General features: G+C 38.7%; 1 long non-coding RNA gene across 1 annotated transcript; it reads right to left on the bottom strand.

Moving 5' to 3' along the window:
* Positions 1-5382: 5382 nt before the first annotated feature.
* On the bottom strand, positions 5383-9406 carry LOC108442562. The gene is made up of 4 exons (XR_001859051.2): positions 9348-9406; positions 7037-7182; positions 6645-6770; positions 5383-6554 (listed from the first exon to the last, which is right to left on the bottom strand). It is a non-coding gene; the product is annotated as an uncharacterized LOC108442562 (long non-coding RNA).
* Positions 9407-12594: the final 3188 nt, after the last annotated feature.

The following is a 12594-nucleotide window of genomic DNA, read 5'->3' as shown; positions in this document are numbered from 1 at the left end:
ATGCTGATCACGCACAATTATTCCTTTCCATTCCTTCCTTCCTTTCATTCCAAACTCTACTGACAGGCTCAATAGTTGTGCGTCAGACATTTCTCATGGATGTCGCAAATGTTTCTGTAACTAAATCATGAAAAAAAGTGAAATACTGATTTGTGTTGCTACATTTCAGAGAACGCTTCTTTACGAAAAGCTTGGCTCTTTTGCTTCGTACATGAAACCTGAGTGAAATGTAATACTCTGAGCTGTATTTTTCCCCACGTGTAAATGCAGCCACTAAAGTAGCTTTTATCATTTGAGAACTAGGGCTAAAGTTTCTTTTCCTTTTCTATCTCAAAGCGAGGCAGAGAAACTTGACGACTGAATTTGTTACAAGCGGAGTTGATCACTGTAATGCTCTTCTTACTGGACTTCCTAAGAAAACTTTACATCCTTAACAACTCGTACAAAATGCAGCAGTGCGCATCAAAACAAAACCAAAAAAAAAAAGATCACATCACACCTTTTTGAAAGAACTGTGCTGGCTGCCTGTATCATTCAGAATAGATTTGAAAGTTCTGCTGCTTGTTTTTAAGGCTCTAAATGACCTAAAACCTGTTTACATCCCAGAGTTGCTGTTTATGTTCCACCACATGATCCTAGATCTACAGATACTGACCTTCTGTAAAATACTGAAAACTTGGAGAGACTTTTTCCGTTATTATGCTTCTAAACTGTGGAACTCAATTCCACCTTTTATTAGACAGTCAAGCTCAGTTTTAAGAAAATGTATCTTTTGTAATTTGATCTCTGTCATTGCTTTCAATGATTTTAATTACTCATATTTTAATTACTCATTTCTGCTCTCTTTTAATCAAAGGCACATTTTTTGTTAGTTAGATGTACATACAGATCCATGTGAATGACTTCTCTTCTGATTGGCTGTCCTGTGCCGTGGCTCATTCAAAAAGAAGTCTGGACTGAATCCCACCTTATAACTTCACTGTGAATATGGTTGGGAGAAACTGCAGTTTGGTTTCCATTCATCGACTGTGGAGTAAACAGTATGTTTTGAACCTTTAGCAATGTTTACATACTGCATCAAACTGTTTTTAAGCAAGGAAAGTGAGGTTTTCCATAATGTGGTCCTGAAGGACAGTTTAATTTCACTCTCTTGACTGTGATGTAACAAAGACGTGTTAACTGTCTGAAAAAGCCTGATGTGTATTTCAATGTCAAGTCAGGCAGTTTCTTTTCGCAAATCAAATAGAGTCTGTGCTGGAAATGATTTGCTGCCTGAAAGGACCGGCCGTTTTTGGTCCGTTTATGAAGAGGAACCAGAGAGTGGATCACCTGTCCTGTGGAAAGCCTCAGTTGCAGCGGGAGCGCTCGGTGCAGGAAGACAGAACGACTCTCGTAATCAATCAAAGAGTTTATTAAGTCTTCTGCACAAAGAAAGAAGGGCACTCCTTCTTTTATACAAACACGTCCTGCCCTGTTGTGTACAAGCAAACAGGGTGGACCCAAATAAGTTGTCTAACAGTCATGAAATGCTAGGCTGACACTCACGGACCACCGGAACTGCCCAAGGGAGGGGGGCTTCTGCTCTGTGTACGATAATCTTACCTACAAAAGAGAACAAATGGTTCTGGACAGAATGTTGTCCCGATAAGAGGAGCAAGTTGTTTGTGCAAACTGCCAAGGACAGTAGCTATGCTTGCTGCAAAGTCTGCTTAGAGCAGAGTTGGAGCAGAGTTAACCCTTTCACTGCCTTTAGTCACAGACGTGTACAGAGCAGCCTAAACTCATTTCCAGTGTAAGTCTTGTTTCTGCAGTGCAATAATGACCACCTTTCCAAAGAACTAGGACCTTTCTAAAACACAGCTTGAATAAAAGTTAAGAAGAACTAGCTCAAAAAGCCACTTAAGTAGTGAGTCATTTGTAGCCCTGCAGTGGAACTTAACACACCCAGCATTTATCATCGTAGGAACTGAATATAGTTGTTTTCTATTCTTCTCTTTTTGGATCCTTGTGGTCTAAAATAAAATGCTGAAGGTGGACAGTGAGAGGTGTGAGTAAGCAAAACAGTCCAAAAGCTGTCATCACAACAAAACAATGAAATTAAACACAAAATGCTCATGGCAAAAATTGAAATGAGAGTATTTCATATGAAGGGAATGATATACCAGTTTGTGATATACCAGTTAGAATTCTAAGTTATTCATTTCATCTGTACACCACAAATAAGCCACTTCATCCAACATCAGCACCCGATCTCACTAATACTCCTCACATTTACTGCTCACACTGCTTTCAGTGTCAGCACTATCCTCTTTTCCCTGAGGTTATTTGTTTTGACTTAAAAAAGGAAATCAGAAAACAAGTTAAAAACAAAACATCGTGTCCTGACGTCTCAATGTTGACACACAATTAACAATCATAAAAGAAACATACATAACAATACATTTGTTATGAGTTAAGGCCTGTTTTATGGTACTTTACTCCTGCTAAACCTGGATGACCCTCTATCTGTGAGCCAAGATAGAATTGAGTTTATTGTTACTATTGGCTGGCTGCCTCCATTCCTTACTTAGTTTAATAAGGGTGCTTACCCCACCCTCTCAAATGGCTAGGTTATGTTGAAATGTAAATTTACCATAAAATATAGTTTATATATAGAGAGAAAGAGAACGAAGACCTTATTTGGTGCATTATGGTTTGTGTCCAGCAGATGTCAGATCTGCAGAACTCCGTCAGAGCAAATGGAGTGTCGTAAAATGCTTCCATGACGTTTATCAGAGGAGAAATGCTGTTTTGACTGTGTAAGCAATAGTGACCCAGTTCAGTGTTATCAAGACAGACACTTACCTGGACGTCTGAGTGAAATCACTTAAAAAACAAAGCCTCAGTCATGGCGCTAGCCCTTCCAGGAGAGAAGGGGAATTTCAAACACAAGCCTGTAGTTTTCCTAAAGCAAATAAAAGTCACTTTCCAGCAAATCCAGTCACTGCCTGAAAACTGCCAATAGCTTATTATTAATATAATAGCTTATATTATACTATACTATAATAACTTATTATTAGTTTACAGCATATTTAGCAGAGAAACGCTGATATTAGCATCACTAACATCTGTAAACCAGCACCTGATTTATATCACCACTGTAAACTTGGGGGCAGATCTCTCTTCACTGTGAGACTCACTCTTCTCCACACATTGTGGATTTTTATAGGTTGTTAGCCCACATTAACCAGCCTAGTACGTTTCCAGCTCACCATTAATTGTCTTGACCCTTCTGATTCCTCTGGGACTGATTCTTGTGTGCCAGCATTAAGCTTAAAAAGAATGAAAATTGAACTTAAAGGCCTGAAGCAGTGTGACTGTGTCTATAGCAGTAAGACAATCAGTGCCACATGACAAACAGGAACAGATAGTCTAACTATAGCTCATAGTAAACAAATAGCTTGTGGCCATCAGCTTAGGGAGTAACTCCATTTGCTTAGTTTCATGGATTGTTGATGAAATTGTACTTTTACGTCTGTTCAAATATACGCTTGGGTACAAAAGAGCCGAGCCCAAAGCACTAATGGTTTTTACAAAGGGAAAATCATCCCATAAGAAGTTACAAGTTACATCTATTTGTCTAGTTCCTGCTAATATACTGACTAACGGTTTGTTATCAAGACCAGTAAAAGCTTAATGTTTTACCGTTTTGGGCTCGGCCAGTTTTTAGCGAATTAATAATCTTTTTTTCCTCAGATCCATTTTAGTCTTTAATATTTAGTTCCTAATCCCTTTTTTGGTTTTAATATCATTCTTTTGTGTTGGTTCAGCTTCTAAGCTGCTGTACTGTTGATCGCACCTAGTTCAGTTCCAGTGTTGATGGATGCTGTATATACTAAAAGTTCCACTGCAGTTCTGTACGTTATTCAGTACCTCAAGGGAAACAAAGTCATTCAGAGGGGTTTGGTGTGAAATATTTCATTGTACAAATGTTTCCAACGTACTGACTCAGATTTCTTGGCAGTGGTGGTGATAGGAACCAGGGTTCACAGTGTTGATAATGATTAAATAGTGAATGATTGAGGGGAAAAAAAGGTTTCTCTGGTATCATTTTGCCTCATTGCACCCTGCATGTACCTTTCTGCCATTCATGGATTTTAAAAAGTGTGTTTAAGGCCAAACCCTTCTCAAAATGATCAGAAAAGAATCAGACACCAGGTGTTAACCACAGAAAGTCATTAATGGAGCATCTCACATGAAACCACCCTGAATTACTTTATTGTGTTAATGATGAAATTTTGCAGACCTTTTGAAAAATGAGTGGACTCCCCCCATTATGCAGATTTTGAGCTGCTACTTTTGGACGTCTACTCAAGTTGTTTTTACTGCAGTCATTAATTGACTAAACTAGAGTTTAGTGTACTCTGCATGCACCTGCTGCCCATTAAGTCAGTCAAATGTCTGAGTTGTAAAACTCACAGTACTAAGCAGGTTCATGTAGTATTTTGTACGGGATTCTAAATGGTACGCATGAGCCACATCAGTGGGCTGTGTTCAAACAGTTCAAACAGCTTTACCTTGATTGGTTTGCCGCGGAGAAATCAGTGGTGGACAGTAACTAAGTAAATGTAATGCGTTTCTGTACTTAAGTAGTGTTTTACTACATTTTGAGAAATCTGTCGTTCCTTTTGGTTTTTGTGTGTATAAAAATGTAACATGTCAAAACAAAAGAACCACAAAGCATCACACCAACCCAGTGCAGCACACGGTTTGACATCAGTGCAGCAGCGTAAAACTTTGGGAGCACATGTGTCACCTAAATGATACACTAACCTAACTTTGTGTAAATAGACCACAATATAGAAATATGTACACATAAGCAGTTTGACTGGCAGGTTTCTTTTTTTCTGAATTCATACAAACACTTTCATTTTATAGTAAATTAGTTTGGGTTAGTTTATGTTTATGAACAGAGGCCTACAGATCAACACAGTAAAGGAAAACTTATTTGTGATTCTGAGTTTAAAGACAGTTTTTATTCAACTTGTAACTAATTTACAAAGTAATCTTAAACTGAAACTTTGCTTGTGTGTAAAAGTGATTTCAGAGCCACTCGGTTCTCCCTGATGGAAACTGTTTACCTTCCGTGTTTTGTGCTTATGATCATTTTAATAGACGTCAGCGTCACTAATTAATGACGTTCTATTAAAAGACTGGTTTACCAAGAGACACGCTGGAGGATTTTCACCTGAAATGAGTTCATGAAGCGAGTCTTGTTATAGAAATGATAACAGGACATCAGAGCCATAATTACTCTTTTAGTACTTTTACTTTATACTTAAGTACATTTGAAGGCAAATACTTTTGTACTTTTACTCAAGTTGAGGTCTAGAGTAAGGACTTCTACTTTTACTGGAGTGATATTTTACCTTGGGGGGTCTCTACTTTAACTCAAGTACAGGATTTGTGTACTTCATCCACCTCTGGGAGAAATTATTAGATTTCTGTTGGCTTTATTTTATGGCACTATAAACATCATATCTATCTTTTTTTTATTCACACTGTGATTTGGACTTTTTCACAAATTGAAGTATACAAATAAAAAAATAACATTTGGTCAAAAAACTGCTATACTATACTATACTATACTATACTTTAGCACATGCAATATTCTATATAGTATAGATAGTACATATTTACAGTAGCTTTTATAGGGAAGAAATCACATATCAGTAAAATGTAGTTCATTAAATATCATAACCCATTATGAATTATTAAGCTCTCAAGGCTGAGGCATGGAAGAAGAAGCCCTCCAAGGTAAGATGCTATACTGTACATGCTAAACTGCTGCACAGATGTGATTCAGCTTTAAAATAAATGAATACTGATCTTCAGAGGGGCTTATTTTCCATTTTTTCTCCTCCTGCACAATGTGAAACAAATATTTATGACACAGTGACCTTTCATATCGGTTCCGTGGATAAAGATCACAACTCACCAGCTTATTAATGAACTGAACGGAGACTGCAAGCTTGATCCCCAGTGATGCCACAGCCTTTTGTGGCTGGGATGAGTGTGTGGGACGGCCCCCCCTCTCATCATCCCTGCCAACCCTTGTGGGCACCTGTTAGTTAACATGGCAGAATTAGCAGTTAGCTTTGTCCTCCTGGCTTGTTGAACTGTCCAGTGATGTTGTATCAGTGGCTGTTCGAAAGGATGCAGTGGCACTTCACATGACTTAGAATAAGCATGTGCTGGCCTTCATCCTCCCAGCTCTGGTAGTGTTGTGACTGGGTGACACGGGTGGAATTGGACACGGCTAAATTGGCGAGAAAATTGTGAAAAATGGCCAAAGGAAAACAGAAGAAAGTGTCCTGTATGTCTGTTCCTCTTTGCTTGTGTTTTAATCTTCTTTTGGCACTGCTCCAGGTGCAGGCACAAAAGTTGTTCCTCCTGCTGTGCTCACTTTATATTTCTCAAAGAACTCGTTGATGATGGTTCGTTGATGTTTGGATGGATGTTGAACTCGAACACTTATGAACTGGTTTCTGTCATGAAGATCATTAAGATGTCTTCTGTCATAAACACACACAAATATACATTAGGATTGACAAACAGCTCAGCTTCAGAATGATAACGTTGAACAAATGAAGTGTTAGACTAACATTTGTTCAGCAGACATGTATGGACGTCCTGAGTCGAAGCTGCTTCGACTGTTAGCCGTGTTACACGCTGACAGTATTTTCTCTGTTGTCATGATACAGCCTGGATGGAATGGCAAGGCAGAACAGCTAGAACAAGATTAAAACAACATTAAAAAACAAGATTAAAAAAGTCTGTTTTTACCCTCTCTAAAATACACACTTACTAGTTTCTGTTGTTGTTTTTTATTTCCAACAAATACTTAAGAAAAGCCGTGTTTGCCATTTTGTTTACACTGGACTATGAGCTAAAAATATTTCAGCAAATATAACAATGTTTATGAAAATCAAATTCTGGGTCCCTTTTTTGACTGGTAACTTACTGCATTAGAAAACAGAAGGAGATTAAAGCTTACCCAGAGCACAGAGCAGAGGAGCAGCAAGCCTGAACGTGTTTTGAGAAGAAAAAAACAACACACTTCTCAAAAGTTTTACTTGTACAGAGTGAGACCTCCCACTTCCCAGGTGTTGAGTTACCTGTGTACTGTGTGTGAAGACATTTCTGCCAGTTGTAAAACACAAAACACAAAAGCAGAGTCATGCTTTGTACATTATATATATACACACACACACACACACACACATTTTCCAAGCTGCTTCTCTCTCACGGTTGCAGGGGGGAGCTGGAACCTATCTCAACGGTCATCGGGTGGAAGGCAGTATACACCCTGGACAGGTCACTAGTCCATCGCAGGGCAAACAGATAGTCATTCACACCTAGGGGCAGTGTAGCATGTCTAATTGGCCTGACTGCATGTCTTTGGACTGTGGAAGGAAACCAGAGAACCTGGAGGAAACCCACACAGACACGGGGAGAACATACAAACTCCACACAGAGAGGACCCCGACACCCGGCTGGGGAATTGATCCCAGGCCCTCCTTGCTGTGAGGCGACAGTGCTAGATCTGCCAAAACAAAATCCGTTGTGGACGAAACCAGTCCTGCGTGTTCGTTGATGCAAAAAAAATGAGACAAGTATATCAGACTGAAGTGAAACAAACAAAGTTTTATTACAGAATTCTGGAGAGGTTACAGAGAACATGCATCATGTGTCTCCCAAGTAAGCTCTGACCTCCCAATGTGTTCTGACTCCTTTTATACCCTGAAGCTGAATATGTGTGTGCGTATAAGCTAAACCTAAATGTGTACATGTTCCTGTTTAGTGGGTGCAATGGACATATGGTTTACCATATATGGATGTGAAAACCTCATGTTCTAACAAAAACCTCACGTTTTAACGGTTAAGCGCAGACCTACTTCAGTTTGTGGCCTTGGCCAGTTTCCTGTTGCGTACATCTCTGCATGTTTGTCACATACTGCCTGTTGTAGCCTGCCCTGCCATGCGAATGTCATAACTCTTTAACGCTAAGCACGAGTTAATGCCTTCTGATATTAATGCTTAAATGTATGCTACTACAAACATTAATACTCAAAAATATTCTACTAAAGATGTAAAAATCCACACCGTAAATTGTCATATTGTGTATTTCCAAATAATGCTCTACTTTTATCATACTGCTTCAGATGTAAGTGCACCAGCTGTATTTTATATTTATCAAATAACTTGATTTGCATGATGAAGATTTGCTGATCTTCAGAATGACATCTTATGAACAACTTTCTGCCTTGAAGATCAAAAATACCACAAACAAAACTGCATGTAAGACAATAACAACTAACAAATAACTCATATAAACTGAGGGGTGGGAAGAAATAATCAGTATACTATATTCTTCCATTCATGGAGACGAGATACGTTCAGGGTGTTTTAAGGGCAAAGCAGTCCCCTCCAAAATTTTACCATTATCAACACTGCACAAATATTCAGTAGACATGTAGGTTACCTCTACTTTAGTAAATGAAATGTCTAGTTACATTTTTCCCTGGTTCTTATCACAAACACTGCAAATAAATCCAGGTCTGAAAATTTCTGTACAATGCACAATTTAACCTCCCGTTTTCCACTTTACTGTGAATCACTTTTCAATCTGCTAATCTTGGTGGGGCTGAAAAAGATATCCACAGAAAATGTAAACAAGTGTTTTTGTTCATCTTTCAGCTGAGGTATTGATCAGATGACGTACAGCCATCAAATCAGAGGTGTCATGTGAGTGAAACACAAATAAATGTAAAAAGATTAACATGTTTGCACACGACAAATAAACTAATTATACATACTGCAATACAAGGTGCAAAAAGACAGCCTGATGTCTGACACAGTGTCTCAAAATTTGGTCTATATTATATGTTTTGTAGCTTTTAAAGATTTATAGTGACTATAAGCTGTAACTGATTATAGATCAGCACTGCTCTGAAATTTGAGCTAATATCCGTTGACTTCCATGACTACGCACAGCCGACAGGCACAAGACTGAGATTGGTCGTATTTACTGCTGCTGGAGTCAATTAACATTCAAATACAGCTAAAGTTCGGCCTTTCTATCTTAACGCAGAGACACTTGTTCATGCATTTCTTACAAGCAGTGTTGATTTCTTCAATGATCCTTTGTATATCCTATATATATATATATATATATATATATATATATATATATATACACACAGTACACATAAATAAATACACAATACATCCTCTACAACTCATACAACATGTTACTAGTTCTGCTACCAGTTTTAAAGGGTCCAAATGACCTACTACCCACTTACCTCACAGAGTGCTTGTCTATGTTCCAACACGTGATCTTAGATCTGTAGATAGTGGCCTTATGCAAACACCTTCTGTAAAACACAAAAAAATGTGTAAACTCCTCTTTCAGTTATTCTGCTTCTAAACTGTGGAACTCAGTTCCACCTTTTATTAGACAATCAAGCACAATACACACTTTTTACATTTGAAAATATATCTCAAACTTCATATTCAATTAAAATTCTACACCTCTTTGGCATTTATCTTTTACATTTCATCTGTGTTATTGTCTTATATGATTTTTAATTAATATTCAGAATTTTATCTCTTACTGTTAAACCGTATAACCTTTGAGCTGCCATATGTATAAAAAGTGCTCTATGAATAAAAGATATTATTAGTACTGTTAGAGATAATATGCGGAACTCCAAGCTTGAAAAGCCAGATTCCTGCTGAGTTTGGTCATTTTCCTTTCCAAAGACAACTCATGCAAGTGGAAAGTTATTTTTAACAGTGCAATTGCGTCATAAGTAGTGCCGCCTAATGGTTTATGAACTCTCAAGCAAGATTTGCATAAGTTTGATCTAAAACAGGATATTCGTCATAACAGTAGATAAACTGAACCCATTAAAACAAATAATGTAAACAATTAAATATTTTCATTAATGCATTGAACAAAGTGAACCAACATTATATATTTTGGTTGGCAAAAGTATGTAAGCCTCTAGAAATCACTTTGGAACAGGTGAGGATTAGGCTCAGGAGGTTCAAACAATTGGATGAGTGTGGTCAGCTGTGACCCAACCCTTTTTAATAAACATCAACCTGAGTTTTTTTTTTTTTACCATCAAAGCGTGGTCTTTACCACATGCATTTGTGAGTGCATCCATCCATCCATCCATTTTCAAGCCGCTTCTCCGTCAGGGTCGCGGGGGGTGCTGGAGCCTATCCCAGCAGTCATCAGGCGGAAGGCAGGATACACCCTGGACAGGTCGCCAGTCCATCGAAGGGCAGACAGACAGACACAGACAGTCACTCACACCTAGGGGCAATTTAGCATGTCCAATCGACCTGACTGCATGTCTTTGGACTGTGGGAGGAAACCCACAGTTAGGCTTAGAAAATGGATGGATGGATGGATGTTAGGGCATCCATTTTTAAACTGAACCTCAGCCGAAGGAACAACCCTAAAAACGCCAGTTAGTCTACAAAGAATGGTTAAAAACGAAGAAATGTTGGAATGCATTTTGGAATGACTTAGTCAAAGTCCAGACCTTAGTCCAGTAAAAATGTTGCATGCAGAACCTAAGGTGTGGTGTTCATGCAAGAAGTCCCACCAACATAACAGAATTGAAGCAATTCTATAAGGAGGAATGGGCCAAGATTCCAGCAGTTCAAAGCTCAGGGGGTCACAACAAATACATTTAATGTTGGATCATGTTGTTTATTAAATTAAAGGAATATAATTGGTGTATTGGGTTCTCTTTATCTATTTCTGTCACTTAAATGAAAATTTGACAATATTTTAGGTCCTATGTATGTAGAAATTCACATACTGCTAAGGGTTTCACAGCCTTTCAAGCAGCACTCCATGTACTGAAGTATGACTCATTCATCATTCAGATGCTTAGGATTGCTCAAAACGTGACCTGCCAGATTCCACAGAAGCTGTTGCACTAGTAAAAAAGCTGTTCATGTGCCCAAAACAGCATCAGAACATGTGAGGAACAGACCTAATAAAATCCTGAATGGGAGCCTTGACAGTGACCGACACTCTAAACCTGCAGGATCTAAACATCACTGGACAACAGATCAAGAAAAAGAGGAAAAACTCTTTCTTTATAGGCCTCACCTTGATGTAAAATGAAGAACAAGTACAGGAGTTCACAAAGGAATTATTTGGTTCTGACAACCAGAATTGTTGTAGTTGTATAGTGGTCACCAGAAGGACAATGTGATGATAGAAAGATTTGGAAAAAGTCAAAGAAGACGTGAGCTCCAGTAACAGGATCCATTTCTCCAACACCAATGAAGAGCAGCTGAAGTCAGTGACTTACTGTATAAAATGAATGTCCTCGTAGCCAAAATTAGAGGACTGTTTTGTGTGGCTATCGCTCCAACAAGAAAAAACAGCATGCAGATCGACATCACCTGTAAGTGTTATGAATTATTTTGTTTTATACTTGTGTTTCTCTTTCTTGATAGCTTGAGCGCTTTTGTCCATTCAGAATTCATATTCTCAAAACAGTTAATACATGATGCTAAACTGAAGCTGAGTTGATTTGATCTGGACAGCTTTCCTTGGAATAAACCCCCACTAAATACAGGTTTCAGTTAGAACCCTCAGGCATCACTAATGCTATATATTATATATCACCTGATATTTTATGTTAAATATTTCTAGAATGTCCAGAACGCTGCAGCCAGAGTCCTCACAAGAACGAAAAAGTTTAACCATATCAGCCCAGTTTTATCAGCCCTGCACTGGTTACCAGTTAAATTTTGCATTGATTATAAAATTCTATTACTGACCTATAAAGCTCTAAACGGACTCGCCCCTCAGTACCTGAGTGAACTTCTCTCCTACTATGAACAATCACGCCTACTTAGATCACAAGGTGCTGGCTTACTACTGGTAGCTAGAATTAATAAAGTTACATCAAGGGGGAGAGATTTCTCATACAAAGCCCCCCAGGTCTGGAATAATCTTCCTGTTAATGTTCGGGACTCAGCCTCAGCCTCAGCCTCAGTCTTTAAGTCTAGACTAAAAACTTACTTGCATAGTCAAGCTTTTGGTGATTAGTCTTCCCTGTCAGATCTAGATCTGCCAGAGTTTCTGCTCTTCTGTTAACACTGTAATCTGTGATCAGTCACTCTTTACAGAACTGGCTCTGTGTGTTTTATTTTCCTTCCTTTGCCGAGTTGAATAGCTGCCCACCCTATGCGTTTCATGCTGTTGCCTCTTCTGCCTTGATCGGGTACCACTGCTCGCCAGCCTTCTGGACCGGCTTGACCACCATTGAACTTCTTGCTGTACAAAGCTGTGCAATCCTCACCTCAGATGCTGTTGCTACCACTGCATAATCATAAACTAATCAAATCAATCACTGCCCCACCTGTTTTTCCCGCTTTGTACTATAATACTTTATACTAACAATGTTTGCTATCCGGTGTCAAACACTTCTGAGTCTTGTTTCCTCTCAAGGTTTCTTCCTCGTGCCCTTAGGGAGTTTTTCCTTGCCACTGTTGCCGCTGGCTTGCTCAGGA

This window comes from Pygocentrus nattereri, chromosome 1 (assembly GCF_015220715.1).
Source record: "Pygocentrus nattereri isolate fPygNat1 chromosome 1, fPygNat1.pri, whole genome shotgun sequence".
NCBI lineage: Eukaryota > Metazoa > Chordata > Actinopteri > Characiformes > Serrasalmidae > Pygocentrus > Pygocentrus nattereri.
Note: the sequence above shows the minus strand (reverse complement) of the source record. Positions and strands in the feature narration are given on the sequence as shown.